Raw genomic sequence first — 20805 nt, forward strand, 5'->3', positions numbered from 1 at the left:
AAGCAGAAAAGGCATCATTAACTATTATATTTAATTGTTCACCAAATATCAGATCAATTGATACTGATATAAATCTGTTTGAAAATGAACATGATTTTAGACAAGACGAGTGTTTTGAAACTAAGAATAATTCTACAGTCCTGGTTAAAATACCATTTTTGAAAAAATATCAAACAAACCTGGTGTCCAACCGACTCTGGGGACCTGATAATAAGGACGTTGTCATTGATATATCAATTAAACACGGTTCCCTTAAAACTATCAAGAAAAATGTCATTCGTCATCAAATTGTATCTTGCCCCATTTGTTTAGATATGAATGGGTCAGGTGACATGGTTTTTATGTTTGATGATTATATGGTTGGATGTGGTCACAGTATTTGTCCTCAATGTATGTTTACATTATCAGCCAAAATTTTGTTGGGTAAAAAATCTACAGGGAAATTTGATTATAATAATTATGGCTGCCTTAGATATATGAATAATTCTTATGGGATGTACTCTTTTTTATCAAATATTATCTACAAAGATGAAATATTGTGTCCACTTTGTAAGCAAATAGTAAAAAGTGTGTTTGTGTTGAATATGCATCATCTAAAATGTAGCATTAGGGAATTTTCTCGTAAGTATGCCCAAATCTTATTTTGGGGTAATCAAACTGACAGGCTGTTTTTAGAAGACGCAACTAGTTTTATATATGGAGGGGAGCAATTGGCAGTCACTGATTTGTATATAGAAAGATATATTATGGAAAACAGTTGGATTTTTGACGAATATGTGACACCAGTTACCCTATACCTTAACTTTAATGAAACACTTTTAGAGATGAAACTTGTTTTTAAGAGTTTACAGCCATATTTATTAAAACTAGCCTCAAAAAATTCTAATGATCCATCAAATAGAAAATACTTATTATTCTTTAACCAACTTTGTCATAGAAAGGGGGGTGAACCAATCCTGAGACCAACATTCATTAAATAAAACAATTAAAAAAAATGTTTTTTTGTAAATAAATGTATATGTATGTGTTATTTGTACCTCTGTTTGGGTTTCAATCAGAGGGCATCAATTTCTCAGGCAGCAACAGGTACCACCTAGCGTTCATATTCATATGACAACCCAAGGCCAGCCATCACCACTTCAGTTGTAAGGTCCACCGCAGGTACAGACACAGTTGCCACCCCAGGGCCCACCTCAGGGCCCAGCTCAGGCACCAATGCTGTAAAAACTCTAGTCCGAAAAGTTAAAATGTCATCCTTACCACATTTCCATATCATATTTTTATTCATTTTATATATATATTTTTTTTCTTTTTTTTTTGGATAATGATGATGATGATGCTGATGAGGAGGAGGAGGGTGTAATTATTTATTTCTTATGTTTTCTCATTTGAAACTGTGTTTGGTTGAAGTTGTAGCTGGTTAGATACATTATCCAAATCTGTATCTACAGTATTTTTAGTCCACCTGTGAGCGTGTTTTGACTCAAGGTTGTGCAGTGTGCTCTTTTTGTAAGTAAGTATATGAAACATATAAATAAATAAATAAATAAATAGCATACACCTTAACCTTTTAAGTTAATGTGTTTTTTTTTTCAGAAGATGGGTGAGAGGGAAAAAGGTAAGAAGATCTTTATGCAGAGGTGTGCACAGTGTCACACTGTTGAATTAAACGGCAAGCACAAAACTGGACCCAATCTAAATGGCCTCTTCGGCCGCCAAACTGGTCAGGCTTCTGGCTATATTTACACTTATGCCAACAAGGCCAAGAGTATCACGTGGGACAAAGATAATCTGGATATCTACTTGACCAACCCCAAGAAATTTATTCCAGGCACAAAGATGGTGTTCGTTGGTCTTAAGAAGAAGAATGAGCATGCAGACTTGATTGCTTACCTGGAAACCTCCACCAAGTAGAGCAAGCATTAATATTTTTGTGGTCTCACCACTTTAAATCAATAAATCATCCTGCTATCAAAATTTACTAAAAAAAAAAAAAAAAAAAAAAAAAAAAAAAAAAGAAGGGCAGTAAAAATTACAAAACGTTGCTCAAAGAGTGGAGGAGACAGCTGGTTGCCCGGAGTAGATGGTAGCAGTATCAGCTGAATTATATAAATATCAAGTAGTCGCAGGCTACTCTCACATTTTACATCCACTGACGGCCAACCAACACACGCTTCGCTACTCTTCCATCCAATAGAAATTTAGTAGCCACATTCTTACTAATATTTGGAATATTCAGGTGTACAAAGTGTGTTGATATATGTTGGCTAGGAAACCTTGACCGAATTTATCATTTAAATTCGGCGAAGAGCGAATTAATTGCTCGAATAGTGGCGAAAGAATACGGATCATTTTATGTAGAAAAGGTAAACCACGTACTTTTCATAACCCGAAATCCCCATCTCTTTATGGACCTCATTCAAACGGGAGAAAAGGAAGAAATCTGTCATTTTATTATAGAAGACGAAGGTTTATCATCATCACCACCACCACCACCATGTAAAAGCACCTACAACCCAAATACTTTGCAGGCAATGTGCGTCAATCAATTTGTGAATTACTTTTTGAATATTACTAGAATAGGATATTGGACCATGGCCTGCTTACGTAGAGCAATCAACACCAACCGTAATATTCCTCATTTATTTAAACTCCAATTAATCAACGAAGTTCAACGGAATCGAATGATTAGATCGTGGGAAAGAGCAGTGGCAGATGAATTGAATCAAAACAATTTTTCAAAAAAAATCACCAGGCCTTAGAGAGAATATCATTAGGATGTTATGATTGGTTGTAACGGAATAAAAATCTGGAGAGGATTGAACAAACTGACAAAACCATTAAAAAATATCTCTCATCATTATTTCATGATAATTAAATTTAATGTGGGAATCATTAATATTATCATTTATTAACTTATATAACTTATAAGCTATAAATAATTATCTTATTAGATTATGTCTCAGGGGTAAATAATATAATCCAGGAATTTTTTTTTATGTTAAATTTTTCATTATTTATATGTTCGATATCTTTATTAATGAAAAGTTCCTCTTTTTTGTTCACATTTTTTTTAAATCCTTTAAATATTCAATTCTAATACTTTCTCGAAATGATCTGCCCAAGCAACAAATAGGGAATTAATTATTGGCTAAGATTTATTGTCATATGAATTTGTTATTATATATTTGTGATAGAATTTAATCAAATAAATCCCAATAACATATGGTCTTTGTTTCAAGGTTATCTGACCATGGCATAGACAAACAAAGACTACTTTTTTTTCCGTGGCATAACGTGTCGATGTTAATGTACTATTAGATCAAAGATCAAAGTGACTGACTGAACTCTGGCCGATGGTAGATTTAACCAGTTCAGTTATCATTTTCTGCACTTCAGAAGATTTCATCATTTGAATAAAAGGTTACTAAAATATGTTCTCGTTTTTGGTAAATGAATGGATGGATAGTTAGTGAAATTCTAAATTTTTATTGTCAATTTGTTTTTCCTAGTTTGTGATAATATTTGCTGAAAACTTTGTTCTGGTTGAATCTATACTTAAATTTTTTTCACACTCATTGTACATAAAGGGATTTACTCCTACTAACATTCGGAATACTCATTTGCACAAAGCTTTTAAAACCATGGTATCCATGTTTCCCTTTAAATCTTTTACATCTTCGATTACATCAAGTTCCCAAATAAAAAAATATGTAGACAAATATTTTTCAATTGGTTTAAATATTACTTTAGAACCATCTATAAGTAAATTAATACAATTTAACCCCCAAATTGTAAATGTTTATGCTATTAAAATATGGATAGGATCTACTCAAGAAGGATATCCTGCGGCATCCCAATTGCAATTTATACTGCGAGTCTTATTTAATGAGGCTGAAAATTATTGTTCTTATATGTTTGTAGAATTCTTCTCTAACATTGACCAAAGAAGCATCATGTTCTGTGAACATAATTTCAAGTACCCCCATGATCCGGATTACTTAATAGTGCCTATCAAGGGATATAGGTCCTACGCCAAAGATCCTTCCATATTTCTGATGATGATACAAGCTTCCAATCAGGAACGAAAAGCTCTGAGAGAGATGATGATAGCAGACGGAATATCGATTCCATCGTCATGTAGCAAAGTTGATCAGGCAGCGCTGAAAAAGCTTATGTCTATAAAACAATATTTGAATCGGCATTATTATTTCATGCACATGATGTTTAAAAAAATACGTTGGAAATTAACCCGAGATGTGAGAGCTTACGAAGCATGGTTTAAAAATAAAAAATGGCTTAAATACGTTAATCGCAGGATGATTCGAAATAAACCCTATTGTTTACATGATGGGTTTGCATATTATCATCACAAGCCTCGTCAAGATATAATTTATAGGGACCCCAACTATAAACGTTGTTATCCTTATGGGGTACCCGAATATTGTAATAAATGGTCTGAAAATTATACATTTCGGGTTTTCAGTGATGGTGATAAAAAGTGTGATGATATATGTTGTATTAACATAGGAAAGCTTGACAGAATTTATCATTTAAATTCTGCGAAGAGAGAATTAATTGCTCGAATAGTGGCGAAAGACAATGGATCCTTTTATGTAGAAAGGGTAAACCGCGTACTTTTCATAACCCGAAATCCCCATCTCTTTATGGACCTCATTCAAACGGGAGAAAAGGAAGAAATCTGTCGTTTTATTATAGAAGACGAAGGTTTATCATCATCATCATCACCACCTCCATGTAAAAACACCTACAAGCCAAATAGTTTGCAGGCAATGTGCGTCAATCAATTTGTGAATTCCTTTTTGGATATTAATAGAATGGGATATTGGACCGTGGCCTGCTTACGTAGAACAATCAACACCAACCCTAATATTCCTCATTTTTTAAAACGCCAATTAATCAATGAAGTTCAACGGAATCTAATGATTAGATCATGGGAAAGAGCAGTAGCAGATGAAACAACTACTGAACTTTTATTTCAAACACACCACAGACCCCGAGATGAGAAACATTGGCAAATTGGATAGCGATCACTATTCATACATTTTGTATGGTTTAGTGACGGTGATGACCACTGCCATTTAATGAAACTCGTTCACATGTCCAAAACAGTAGTGACATATTTATTGGGATTGTGTAAGAGACACAAAGCACTGTGTAGTATTTTAAGTTATTTTACTGAATTGATTATGTTATAAAATATTTGTTTATTATTCTTATAATAAATAAATCTTGAAGTTAGGAGCAAATGTTAAAAGTATAAATAAAAACCATTGATGAATCTTATAATATACTATAACGTAATAATGCCAAACCAATTAATTCACATATTTCTTTACATTACAAAGGAAACTTAAGTAACTGAATGGACTCTGGCCGAAATCAAGGCCTTTAAAAATGTATTTGTCTTTCGTTTTGTATAGATCCTGTTGATCATTTCATTTACTGACGACGTCATTATACTTGGCTTCAATGCCCCCACCATCATTATTACCACCTCCTCTCATATTATTTGAGATAACTAAAATTAAGTCAAATGGTATAAAAAGGGGAACTAATCATTATTAAAAGTACAAGTTTTCAACAACTATTGTCACTAATTAGAAATTAAATTTTTGTAAGAAGTGTATAAAAGTAATAAAAATTTAGAATTTCACTTAACTATTACATTCATTTGCCCAAAACGAGCACAGTAATAATAAGTATAATGACGTCGTCAGTAAACGAAATTATCAACTATATTTTATTCTTTAGAAAAGAGTATGATGCTGCAAAACTTAAACATATCTTAGTAACCTTTTATTCAAATGATGAACTCCTAGCTACCAAAAAAATTTTGGTATCATGTAATAATGGTAAGTGGTGGCCATTGGGAGTAGAAGAATTTAATTATCCACATAAGATGTATTACAATGATCTATACAAAACAAAAGACGAACACGTTACTTCTATTTTTAAAGGCCTTGATTACCTGGAAACCGAAGGTAGATTACCGAAACCTTCAATAGATTTGAGTAAATATCCCCAATATGAATTAACCACCCATATAACTGTTATTGAGGTGCTAACTAAATTGTCGAGGCTTCAAGATAATGTGGATCATTTACAAAATGTTGCCTTGCGACTAACGGAAGAAGTACGTAACTCTGAAATACAGAAAATAACTGAACTGGTTAAATCTACCATCGGCCAGAGTCCAGTCAGTCACTTAAGTTCCCTTTCTAATGTAAAGAATGATATGTGAATTAATTGGTTGGACATTATTACATTATAGTATAGTATAAGATTCATTATGTGTAGGGGGGTGAGGGGGGTAGGATTTAGAGTCTTTGATCCAATAGTACATTAACATCGACACGTTATGCCACGGAAAAAAAAGTAGTCTTTGTTTGTCTATGCCATGGTCAGATAACCTTGAAACAAAGACCATATGTTATTGGGATTTATTTGATTAAATTCTATCACAAATATATAATAAAAAATTCATATGACAATAAATCTTAGCCAATAATTAATTCCCTATTTGTTGCTAGGGCAGATCATTTCGAGAAAGTATTAGAATTGAATAGTTAAAGGATTTAAAAAAATATGAACAAAAAAGAGGAACTTTTCATTAATATAGATATCGAACATATAAATAATGAAAAATTTAACACCAAAAAAATTCCTGGATTACATTATTTACCCCTGAGACATAATCTAATAAGATACTTATTTATAGCTTATAAGTTATATAAGTTAATAAATGATAATATTAATGATTCCCACATTAAATTTAATTATCCGCCCAATCTTAGCAGAAGACAGTTAATTTATTGGAAAATTTACGATATGTCAGGATTAACAGCTGATAATAAATTTATCTGGTATGAAAATTTTTTTAAACAATTTCACAATCAGGATATTGTAATTGACGAAGATTTTGGGGTATATTCCCCATTTAAAATTGAAGAGGTCAAAATGATAATATATATTAACACTGTGGTAGATTTATGGTTTTTTCTTTTAGATGGGGTAAGAAATGTTGAACAAAGTTTAAGTGAGTATATTATTAGAAATTGTTTAACTTATGAACAAACATTTGAAGTAAACAAAAAATCAATTACAAATATTGATATGTACATTAAAATCGATGAAGTCGTGAGATATGATGAGAATATAATTGAGCATCTTATTAGTAATTATGAAAAAAATAATAATTGGTCAAAACTAAGAAATATATCACTATCTACAGCGTGGGACATGCATTGTGATTTATTAGAACAATTTACTAGTATTATTAATAAAATTAAAAATCCAATAGAAACAATACCAAGAGATGCCAAATTTTATTCTTATCTTTCCCCTGATTATGTAGTAACTAAAATGGTGGCTTACCTCTCACAAAAAAGGGAAAATATTACTATTTGGAAAAATCAGTACCAAAACTACTCCATAAAAAAGAATGGAATTATAAAAAAGATGAGAAATCGGGGGGTGTTGAAAGATCAAGTTGTAGAAAGGGAGGTAGAAGAAGAAGAAGAAGACAAAGATTACATTTGTACAACATAGCAATGATGAAATAATGATGAAAGATATTTGTAATGGTTATGTCAGTTTGTTCAATCTTCTCCAGATTTTTATTCCGTTACAACTTTCCAATCATAACATCTTGATGACAAAACTAAACCTTTAATAATGAATGATGACAAAACTAAACATTTAATAATGAATAATTCAAATAGATAATCACTTTTGAGCCTAGAATTAGAAAAACAAACTAAAAGTTGTAAAGAAGGATGAGCTTTAGTCAAAAACTAATCTGGTATTAGGGAGACAGGGGAAACCTGGCAAGGATAACCTTGGAAAGGACGTTATATAAAGAGACTCCAACAACTTGGCGGTCCACATTCTAGAACTAACTAAGTACAGTAGTCACAACCAAAAAGTGCAGTATCCTGTAGCCGATTGCTTGCTGGAATATTCCAGAACTATATCTGGTTGTAGCAACATAGATCCTATTCGCCTACTAAATATTTGGAACAGCCTCAGGGTCGATAACAACCTTCGCCCAATAAATATAACACCGGACACTCTGAACATAATTGACCCAAACTGGTTTCCTATCAACAACCCAACTTTACATGCTCCTGAGACATCCAATCCCCCCCTCCCATTATCTTGTTCACCAATCCAAAGTCCCCCAATTACTCCAGCTGAACTCTGTAACAATCACCTCATCAACTAATGATCTAACCCACCCTCTAAGAGAACATAGAAAATCGATTAGATCAGCAGAAATAACAAGATCCAACAGTGACAATGATTCATCTGAAAATTCATCTGAAAAATCGTCCAAAAGTGGAGTGGACTCATAGGATGAAAAATCTCCAGATCAAGTAAGTAATTATCAAAAGGTATCAAAGCCGAGGAAGAAAAAAATATGGTTTAAAATAGGTGGTAAAAGAACTGTAAATTATCTGAACATAGCAAAAATCATAGTGTTGATTTTAAACATTACTGGACAATGTTGATGATTTAGTAGTTGGGGTGTTGATAACCGGTGGTGATGATGGTGATGGTGGCTAAAGTCGAGGGGTGCTTGGGATATATATAGCTGAGCGGAAAGGGTTTAAATATTTGGGAGAGAGAGAGAGAGGTGACATCATATTTTAAAGGATGTGGTAATGTCAGATGATAACAAAACTTGTCCAGAGTATATAAACAGATGACTGTTACAGCTTAACCAGCACTACACAACAAGTCTTTGACTGACTATAAAGCTTATCCATCTTTACAACTGAAGAATTGCTCACTTGAAACATAAAGTATGGTTTTTTTTATTTTTTTTTTATTTAATTTTGTCATTGTTTATTGTTTGGAGTCTTTATTTGGTTCATTTTGAAACATAAGGTATATTTTAAAAACTTTTTGTTTAATTTTTTGTATCACTATTTAATTCTTTAGAAAGGATTGTTTTAATAATTCTAGGCTTTTGTTCTGTATCAGACGTTTTTGTTAATTAATTTTAAAAATATTTAGGATAACGATTTAACTGATTTTGTTTTTTCGTAGATGAAAGAAGTCTCTCAACATCGCTGTCGTCGTTCACGTCAATCGAAGAATGATAAATATCTTCTACCCCAGAAAATAAAAAGAGAGGATGCCCAGAGGTATGGACAACTTGGTAACAAAAATTGTGGCCCACATATGAACCCCTATAGATGGATGGTTGGTTTTAATACTGAAGAAAAGAAAGGAAGGATCTTAAGGAGCAAACCATGTTCTTATATATGCACCTTATTTATCACATTCGATCCATTTAATCCACATGAAGATGGACTATTAGACTGCGATATTAACATTGAGATAGAACGTAATTTAAATACATCCTGCCTTGAAATTCAATTTGAAGGCAAGGATTCAGAATGTGATTTTGTGGATCTGAGAGGACATTTTGGACTAACTGATCTCAAGGAGATATTTAAAAGAATAATATATATTCTCCCAGAAGTCGAGCTATCCAAAATATTCAAAATAATCCCATCCTTTAGAGATGAAAAGGTTTTAAAGCATACTGAAAAGATTTAAAGTCTTTTCACCATTGAAAAGTATAGGTGTAGATTTTCAATTTTTTTTAGTGTTCTATTCAAACCTGTCATTGTTACTAAATTGGAGTATTTGCTGGGTAAATAACAGTGTATGTAATTTGGTACTAAGTTGGATTTGTGCTGATTGATTGATGAGGTATGGGGGCAAGAGTTCTTTGTCACCTAATTCATATATGTTATAGGATCTAAGTTGGATTTGTGATGACAGGAAAATATTTATTATTTGTTTGTCGAACTTAATTAAGCTTTGTTTATTAGACAAATCAGGTCTCGCATAGTAGGCAGAGTACTGCGTTCTAGCTAGTATGCAAGGCCCGATTTACCACATCGTCAGTGGGATTTTCGTTATTAAACAAACAATTTGTACCCCAATCATTGATTTAACATAAACTATATGATTTACATTTTACATTGAAATATTTTTTTTTTATATACCACCACTACAAAAGCTCTAAAGTCTTCCATAGTATTGTAAAAAAAAAAAGAGAGATAATGTTTACTGAAAAATGAGTAGTAGTATTAAGGGGTAAAGTAAAAGTTGTTCAATTTGTTTATAAATTTTTTTATGAAATGGTTATAGAAAGAGCTGCAACTGGTCCAAGTTTCAGCATCACACCCTAAACAGAAAAGGAGAAAAAAAATAAACAACGTATTATGCAACGAATTTTCAACATTTTCAAATAATTTCAGGGAACACATGTGTCAACAAAAATATTTCTATAACAATCAGATATTAAATTTAGCACATAATAAAGGATTCTATTGATCAGTTTTATCAAAAGAAGTGTTTAGTGCAATAATATAATTATTCAAAGTTACCCTTCCAAAAATATGCAATATTTGATGTTTAATCAACAAATGGACTTTGGACTAAAATGTCTCAATAGGTTTGTAGAAGCACAAACTCTATAAGGTGTAATTTGCATGTAAATTGATTAATAAATGAAAGCTGAGAAACACCTTGAAGTTGTAAATGACTTACCTGAGTAAAATAAGGTCAAAGTTCGGCCACGTAGTCGAGTGTGTCATCGACCGATTTCGTTCATAATTGGCACCCTTGCAGATAGGCATCCATTGAGCAAGGTGTGCAATATCCTGCACATACATATTACCAGACTTCGACTTGTATGACTTACACCAGATGTAGACGGCACTGCCACACCAGCCCACAGCAGTAGATGTAGATGGCACTGCCACACCAGATGTAGATGGCACTGTCGTGGCCGTTCCATACACATCGAGGGGTTGAGGATGTGTGAGGAGGGTTGAAGCGGGGTGTGGCTGCTGCGTCATGCCTCTCACAGCTGAGGCGGGGAGGCCGCCTGTATCTTCACTTGATAATAACCTCCCTTGTGCTACAGCGTCTCTCCTTTCCAGCCAACGACGGCGACTGCATGTCAAATTGGCTACTCTTGCATTCAGACCCTTCCGTTTATAGGTCATTGTGCGCTAGACGCTACAAAAGCGAGATTCCAGGAGCAAAAATGGAGCGTGCATCAACACCCTCCACTCTCAACAGGACACAACATGTGACTGGTAGCTGGCTGCCTCTCCCACCCCCGCTTGGAGACGGTTGCCATTGAGTGTATATTTGTTGTCATATATACAGAGTTATTTCCGACGTTATTATGGAAAAATTGACGTTTAGAACGTACGACGCAATACTCTTGGCGCGCCACAGCCGTGGGGCACCGGATTCTGCACAATTACGCATGGAAATGTACCATAAATACTTTAATTTATATCATAACATTCTCGGGTTTGCGCCAAAGTGTTGCCAGAACGTTGTAGTATTTTTATAAATTTTTCCAAAAGATTCGATTTTTCCGAATTTTTGCGATGATAAGCCCCCTTAAGAAGATGAAAATATTACATAATATATAATTAATGAATAATGAATAGTTCATTCCCTTTTTTGAAAGGAGAGGGAGTATTCCAAAGTGTAATTTATTTTATGTTTGCCGTACAAATTAATTAAATGTTTAAATGGTGGTGAAAGAATATTCATTTTTCTGAAACATATTCTTCATAGACCTCTCTCATTCAAACGAAGGAAAGGGAAACTAAAGTCACTGTTTAATTTAACACAACAAAACATTTATCTTCATCATTAGCATGTCAAAAAAAAATGACAAGAGCAAGGTAATAGTAGTATATAAGACAAAGAACGCAATGAGTTTGTGGTTGAAATTTTTACATTGAACGACAATTACATTATTACAATGTGTACTACAATATTGACCTACCTTATGTTAAATGTGGTTAAGAACTTATTACTGTGTCTTTGATGCTATACAAAAATAATAAAAACATCTCGAGCATAAACATTGATATAAAAATTAAATAATAATTTATATTTATAAGAAATAATGTCCGTCTACGATGACATAACCATGGCACAACTAGCCAGATTAAGAAGACCATGGAGAACTTTTATATCTTCGATTAAATACGACGATGAACTAACAAGAATGATATATCTATATTATGCCGATAGACTTGATATTACTCTGGAATTACATTGCAATGTACCACCACCAATGGTACATCGTGTGCATAAAACATACAGTGTATCAATAACGCCAGTAACTCTTTATTTGATAAAATTTTGGATGGGAACGAATAAAAAAGGGTATCCCGTGGCATCACAATTGCAATTTATAATGCGAGTTATGGTAACTGACAGGAAAACGGGAAAATATTATTATTTGTTTGTAGAACTTATCGCTAACTGCGACGAACGGCGTACAATGTTCTGTAAATTCAATTTAAATAAATCTTCTTTGTATGACCAAAATGAAAGACTCAAATGCCAAACTCATGTAAATGGATATCAATCCTATGCTAAAGATCCGCTTGTATTTCTGACGATGATACAAGCATCTAACGAAGAAAGAGAAACTCTGAAAGAGATGATGAGAGCCGAGGGAATAAGAATCCCTTTATCATCATCATCATCTTATTCATATAATAAAGTTTGTCAAACTGCAAAAGAGAAGCTTTTGAGAATGAAACGATATTTCAATCGACATTATTACTTTAGGTATATGATGTTCGACAATATACAGTGGGAATTAACCAGAGATGCTATTGCTTTCGAAGCATGGTTATATGGCCAAGAATGGTCTGTATACGCTCATGAAAAGAGAATTCAACACGAAAAATATTGCTTGTTCAACGACAGAGAGTTTCAACTAACAAAGTTGCACATGAAACCCAGTTTTAAGTTTTTTTTTAGAAGGATCGTGCATATGTATGACTGTGGGAAAATTGGTTACACCATACTTTGGAATAAGGACACTACTACCACATATCGGGTATTTAGCGATTGTGAGGAAGAATACTCTGAATTTTTTTGTGGTACTGATCATTTGTTAAATCACATCGACAGAGTGTATCATGTGAATCAATTTGGTAACTGGTGGCATGATGATGGTGATGGAAGAAACATGGAATCATGTGTGAATTCATATGGTGAACTAATTGCACGCATGCATGTGAAAAATTATGGAGAAATTTATTTCGAAATGATCATAGTAACTTATAGCACCCCATTTGACGTACTATCTGAATGTATTCTTTTTCTAACCCGAGATCTCAAACTCTTTGTGGATATTATTCAAACGGGGAACAAGGATGAAATTTATAGTTTTATCGTTCGAGACGAGGGTTTATCATCATCTCTGCACAAATATGACAATCGTTTACGAGCTATATGTACTCGGGCAGTTACAAGTTATTTTTTGGATGTTAGAACAACAGAATGGGGTTGGACAGCGGCCACTCTGTGCGAAGAAATGGTTTCCACCCTCCAGATCCCGGATTCCTTTAAATATCAATTTATCGATGATGAACTTAAATGGAGTCTAATGGTTAGTTCCTAGGAAGAGAGCCGTGGAAGATTTGACATTAGATGATAATATAGCTGAACGGAGCAAGGCTGCATTTATGGCTAAATCACAAAAACTTGATAAATTGATAGATGAAAAAATAGCAGTCACACTGGAGTACTTGAGCCAGCAGGGATGTCTTGATGAGTTGGATATATATACATTATTTTATGCTTCTTTAGTAAAAGATCCTATTATAAACTTGGATTATGCTTCTTTGGCCGAGAAGTGGTAAAGAAAAAGATGATTTGAGTTGGAGTAAATTATCTTCTGTATAATTCAATCATAATATGGGGAACCATTAAAGAACAATAAATGAGGGCGCTGGGGCATCTTCCCGCTCTCACAGTAGGGAAGGAGGGGAGGGGGGGCCATCTTCCCGCTCTCACAGTAGGGAAGGAGGGGAAGGGGGGGGGGCCATCTTCCCGCTCTCTCAGTAGGGAGGTGAAACATGTGTATGGGTGTACTCCTGTCCGTGGTGGTTCCCTATTTACTACCGGGTGAACAGGAGCACCAGGGTGAAAGAAAATGACCATTTGTTTCTGCTTTTTTTTCTGGGGATCAAACCCGGGCCCTTAGGACTACCACCCTAGAGCGCTGTCCACTCAGCCGTCAGGCCCTGTGTACTCGCCTAATTTTGCTTGCCTTGCGGGGGTTGAGCTCTGACTCTTTGGTCCCGCCTCTCAACTGTCAATCAACTGGTGTACAGATTCCTGAGCCTATTGGGCTCTATCATATCTACATTTGAAACTGTGTATGGAGTCAGCCTCCACCACACCACTGCCTAGTGCATTCCATCCGTTAACTACTGACATTGAAAAAGTTCTTTCTAACGTCCCTGTGGCTCATGTGAGTACTCAATACCCACCTGTGTTCCCTTGTGTGTTTACCACCCATGTTAAATAATTCATCCTTTTCTACCTTATCAATTCCCCGTGTGCGTGTGTGCGTGTGCGGTAGACACGCTTTGCTCGCAGATAGTATCAGTTAAGCCTTTCCAGGAGTAAAGAGATTGAAAAGCTTGCAAGCCCTTTTACCGGGAGAAGCCAACGTGTTTTGCTCGAGTGTTCGTGTCTTGAAGAAACACGGTCGCGTCGCCGCCTGGTTGATTATGCTTGAGGAAGGCAGGTATCAAGCAGGAGAGAAGGAAGGAGGTGGGTAGGTGGGGAGGTGTTAGGGGTGAGGTAATGTGCAGTATCTCCCTCCTTGCCTTCTACTCTCATCCCTCCCAGCCTATGTAGAAAAAACCACTCAACCAACGTTACCAGGTTTTTGTAACATACACACATTGAGGAGCATTGGCCAACTCAATTCATACATTTTGTATGGTTTAGTGACGGTGACGACCACTGCTATTTAATGAAACTCGTTCACGTGTCTAAAACAGTGGTGACATATTTATTGGGATTGTGTAAGAGACACAAAGCACTGTGTAGTATTTTAAACTATTTTACTGAATTGATTATGTTATAAAATACTTGTTTATTATTCTTATAATAAATAAATCTTGAAGTTGGGAGCAAATGCTAAAAGTATAAATAAAAACCATTGATGAATCTTAGCAATGTAATAATGCTCAACCAATTAATTCACATATTTCTTTACATTAGAAAGGGAACTTAAGTGACTGACTGGACTCTGGCCAATGGTAGATTTAACCAGTTCAGTTATCATTTTCTGCACTTCAGAGTTTCCTACTTCTTCCGTTAATCGCAAGGTAACATTTTGTAAATGATCCACACTATCTTTAGTTAGCACCTTAATAACAGTTATATGGGTAGTTAATTTATATTGGGGATATTTAGCCAAATTTACCTATTTTTTTATTTTTTACATGATTCATGCTATTATTGACTAATTTATATTATTAATACATGTATATTAATTTTATTTAACAGTTCTAAAGTTATATATATATAGAAATACAAATTTAGTAGCCACACTCCTACTAACATTCGGAATATTCAGCTGCACAAAGCTTTTAAAAAAACATTTTATCAATGTTTCCCTTTAAATCTTTTTCATCTTCGATTACATCAAGTTCCCAAATAGAAAAATATTTAGACAAAGATAATTCTTATCTTTTAAATATTACTTTAGAACCATGTATAATTAAATTAAAGCCATTTCTTAGACACAATATTGTAATTGTAAATGTTTACGCTATAAAAATATGGATGGGATCTACTCAAGAAGGATATCCTGCGGCATCCCAATTACAATTTATACTGCGAGTCGTAGTTAAGGAGCATGAAAGATATGGTTCTTATATGTTTGTGGAACTCTTCTCTAACATTGACCAAAGAAGCATCATGTTCTGTGGACAGAATTTCCAGGACCCCTGTCATTATGACTTAAAATTGCCTATCACGGGATATAGGTCCTACGCCAAAGATCCTTCCATATTTCTTATGATGATACAAGCTTCCAATCAGGAACGAGAAGCTCTGAGAGAGATGATGATAGCAGATGGAATATCGATTCCATCGCCATGTAGCAAAGTTGATCAGGCTGCGGTCAAAAGGCTTATGTCCCTCAAACAATATTTGAATCGGCATTATTATTTCAGGCACATGATGTTTAAAAATATACGTTGGGAATGAACCCGAGATTTGAGAGCTTACGAAGCATGGTTGAAAAATACAAAATGGCTTACCTGCATTGATGACAGGATGAAACAACATAGACCCTATTGTTTACATAAAAAATTTGGTTGTAACGACCCTCGTGAAGATATAATTTATAGGGACCCCAACTATGAACGTCAATGTAATTCTTTTTTTTTTTACCCAAATATTGTGATAAATGGTCTAAAAATTATACATTTCGGGTTTTCAGTGATGGTGATGAAAAGTGTGATGATATATGTTGAATTAGGCTACGAAATCTTGACCGAATTTATAATTTAAATTCGGCGAAGAGCGAATTAATTGCTCGAATAGTGGTGAAAGAATACGGATCATTTTATGTACAAATAGTATACCACGTACTTTTCATAACCCGAAATCCCCATCTCTTTATGGACATCATTCAAACGGGAGAAAAGGAAGAAATCTGTCGTTTTATTATAGAAGAAGAAGGTTTATCATCATCATCATCATCACCACCACCTCCAAATAGTTTGCAGGCAATGTGCGTCAATCAATTTGTGAATTCCTTTTTGGATATTAATAATTGGACCGTGGCCTGCTTACGTACAGCAATCAACACCATTCGTAATATTTATTCTTTTTTAAAACGCCAATTAATCAACGAAGTTCAACGGAATCTAATGATTAGATCGTGGGAAAGAGCAGTGGCAGAAGAACCAACTATTGGACTTTTATTTTACTGAATTGATTATGTTATAAAATATATATGTTTATTATTATTCTAATAAATAAATCTAAAGTTGGAAGCAAATGCTAAAAGTATAAATAAAAACCATTGATGAATCTTAATAATGTAATAATGCCCAATCAATTAATTCACATATCATTCTTTACATTAGATAGGGAACTTAAGTGACTGACTGGACTCTGGCCGATGATAGATTTAACCAGTTCAGTTATCATTATCTGTATTTCAGAGTTTTACGTACTTCTTCCGTTAGTCGCAAGGCAACATTTTGTAAATGATCCACACTATCTTGAAGCCTCGATAATTTAGTTAGCAACTCAATACCAGTTATAAGGGTGGTTAATTCGGTAATTAAGACCTATAAAAATATCTGTAACGAATTCGTGGTTCATTGTGTATTGATCCATGTAATCCATCCTATCTGGATAATTAAATTCGTCTAATCCATGTGGCCACTTATCACCATTATTACATGATGCCACTATTTTTTTGGTTGCTATGAGTTCATCATTTGAATAAAAGGTTACTAAAATCTTTCTAAGTTTTGTATTATCATACTTTTTTCTAAAGAATAAAATAAAGTTGATCATTTCGTTTACTGATGACGTCATTATGTATTCGTTTTTGGTAAATGAATGGAATAGTTAAGTGAAATTCGAAATTTTTATTACTTATATACTTCTGGCCAAAATTTAATTTCTAATTAGCTACAATAGTTGCTGAAAACTTGTACTTTTGATAATGATTAGTTCCCCTTATTTATACCCTTCGACTACTAAATAGTAGATATATTATAAATACCTTAGGATTGGGATTATCTAATTGTGTTTCTTCTTCTTCTTCTTCTCCTTTGGCTGCACTGCTACAACATGTCTCTAGGAACTGATTAAATTCATATGTGGAAGTTGTATATTGTAAGGCCAGATTCGTCAAATAGGCCAGGTGTTTTTCTTTGAAAAATTGTTTTGATTTAATTACAGTGTTATACTACCAACCATATATTATACTACCATAAATATCATACCTTTGGTTTCCCTCATTAATTTCTACCGGAAATTCAGTAGTTGTTTCATCTGCTACTGCTCTTTCCCAAGATCTAATCATTAGATTCCGTTGAACTTCGTTGATTATTTGGCGTTTAAAAAAATGAGGAATATTAGGGTTGGTGTATATTGCTCTACGTAAGCAGGCCACGGTCCAATATCCCATTCTATTAATATCCAAAAAGGAATTCACAAATTGATTGACGCACATTGCCTGCAAACTATTTGGCTTGTAGGTGTTTTTACATGGAGGTGGTGGTGATGATGATGATGATGATGATAAACCTTCGTCTTCTATAATAAAACGACAGATTTCTTCCTTTTCTCCCGTTTGAATGAGGTCCATAAAGAGATGGGGATTTCGGGTTATGAAAAGTACGCCTTTTACCTTTTCTACATAAAATGATCCGTATTCTTTTACCACTATTCGAGCAATTAATTCGCTCTTCGCCGAATTTAAATGATAAATTTGGTCAAGGTTTCCTAGCCTAATACAACATATATCATCACACTTTTTATCACCATCACTGAAAACCCGAAAAATAGAATCTCTATCCCGCCAGTCATTACAATATTTGGGTACCCCCAAATGAGATCTAATTTCATAGTTGGGGTCCCTATAAATTATATCTTGACGAGGCTCGTTATAAAAAGATCCATCATGTAAACAATAGGGTTTATGTTGTTTCCTCCTGCGATAAACGTAGTTAAGCCATTTTTTATTTTTCAACCATGCTTCGTAATCTCTCACATCTCGGGTTAATTCCCAACGGATATTTTTAAACATCATATACCTAAAATAATAATGCCGATTCAAATATTATTTGAGGGACATAAGTTTTTTCACCGCAGCCTGATCAACTTTACAAAATGACGATGGAATCGATATTCCGTCTGCTATCATCATCTCTCTCAGAGCTTCTCGTTCCTGTTTGGAAGCTTGTATCATCATCAGAAATATGGAAGGATCTTTGGCGTAGGACCTATAACCCCCGATAGGCACTATTAAGTAATCCGGATCATGGGGATACTTGAAATTATGTTCACAGAACATGATGCTTCTTTGGTCAATGTTAGAGAAGATTTCCAAAAACCTATAGGAACGATAAAAATTTCCATCCTCCCTAACTGCGACTCGCAGTATAAATTGTAATTGGGATGCCGCAGGATATCCTTCTTGAGTAGATCCCATCCATATTTTTATAGCATAAACATTTACAATTTGGGGTTTAAATGATACTAGATTTATAAATGGTTCTAAAATAATATCTATACCATATGAACCATATTTGATGATATATTTCATTATTTGGGAATATGATGTAATCGAAGATGTAAAAGATTTCAAGGGAAATATGGATACCATGGTTTTAAAAGCTTTGTGCAACTGAATATTCCAAATGTTAGTAGGAGTGTGGTTACTAAATTTATATTTCTATTCATATAACTTTAGAACTGTTAAATAAAATTAATATACACATATTAATAATATAAATTAGTATACAATGATATTCTTCAATTGGTCAATAATAGCATGAATCATGTGAAAAAAAAAATGAGGTAAAAATGTTTGCTGATCAACTGCCGTTTTAGCAAAGAAAGAAGAAAGTGGGTCAGTCAGTAATTGGTCGATTAAAAATGACTTGACCCATTGTTTATATTGAGATGGGGGGGGGGGAGGGAAGGAAGGTGATGACATAGGGTGCTGTCAATTGATACATATCAGTGTCAGTTGGACTTGTCCGGTATGGAGGCAGCACCTGCAATTTCTTCTCCAGGATCGTTGAAGAAGAACCACCACCACTACCTTCATCATCAACTCCTCCTTTCCCTTAACTTATGGGCTGCAGAAAGTTAATGAAATTCGGAGAGAAAGAGAGAGAGAGAGAGAGAGAGAGAGAGAGAGAGAGAGAGAGAGAGAGAGAGAGAGAGAGAGAGAGAGAGAGAGAGAGAGAGAGAGAGAGAGAGAGAGAGAGAGAGAGAGAGAGAGAGAGAGAGAGAGAGAGAGAGAGAGAGAGAGAGAGAGAGAGAGAGAGAGAGAGAGAGAGAGAGAGAGAGAGAGAGAGAGAGAGAGAGAGAGAGAGAGAGAGAGAGAGAGAGAGAGAGAGAGAGAGAGAGAGAGAGAGAGAGAGAGAGAGAGAGAGAGAGAGAGAGAGAGAGAGAGAGAGAGAGAGAGAGAGAGAGAGAGAGAGAGAGAGAGAGAGAGAGAGAGAGAGAGAGAGAGAGAGAGAGAGAGAGAGAGAGAGAGAGAGAGAGAGAGAGAGAGAGAGAGAGAGAGAGAGAGAGAGAGAGAGAGAGAGAGAGAGAGAGAGAGAGAGAGAGAGAGAGAGAGAGAGAGAGAGAGAGAGAGAGAGAGAGAGAGAGAGAGAGAGAGAGAGAGAGAGAGAGAGAGAGAGAGAGAGAGAGAGAGAGAGAGAGAGAGAGAGAGAGAGAGAGAGAGAGAGAGAGAGAGAGAGAGAGAGAGAGAGAGAGAGAGAGAGAGAGAGAGAGAGAGAGAGAGAGAGAGAGAGAGAGAGAGAGAGAGAGAGAGAGAGAGAGAGAGAGAGAGAGAGAGAGAGAGAGAGAGAGAGAGAGAGAGAGAGAGAGAGAGAGAGAGAGAGAGAGAGAGAGAGAGAGAGAGAGAGAGAGAGATAGACGAAGAAGTTAGGCAAAAAAAAGTGAATTTAAAGGTTAGCATATTTATAATATATCTACTATTTAACCGTGGTGGTCCACTGGAACATCTGCGTAAACTAAGTGAATCCCGTCACCCCTACTATCATCATTTTTGTTTCCAGACGAAGATAAAAAAATTTGAAGTGGCTGCTGCCTCAACTTCAGTGCCTCTGCCGTCACTACTATCACCATCATAAACCCCTCTCCCCCCACCTTCGTTTTATCCCCAAGACTGACACTACAAGATGAAGTAGTTGCCACATAGAA

This window comes from Procambarus clarkii, chromosome 42 (assembly GCF_040958095.1).
Source record: "Procambarus clarkii isolate CNS0578487 chromosome 42, FALCON_Pclarkii_2.0, whole genome shotgun sequence".
NCBI lineage: Eukaryota > Metazoa > Arthropoda > Malacostraca > Decapoda > Cambaridae > Procambarus > Procambarus clarkii.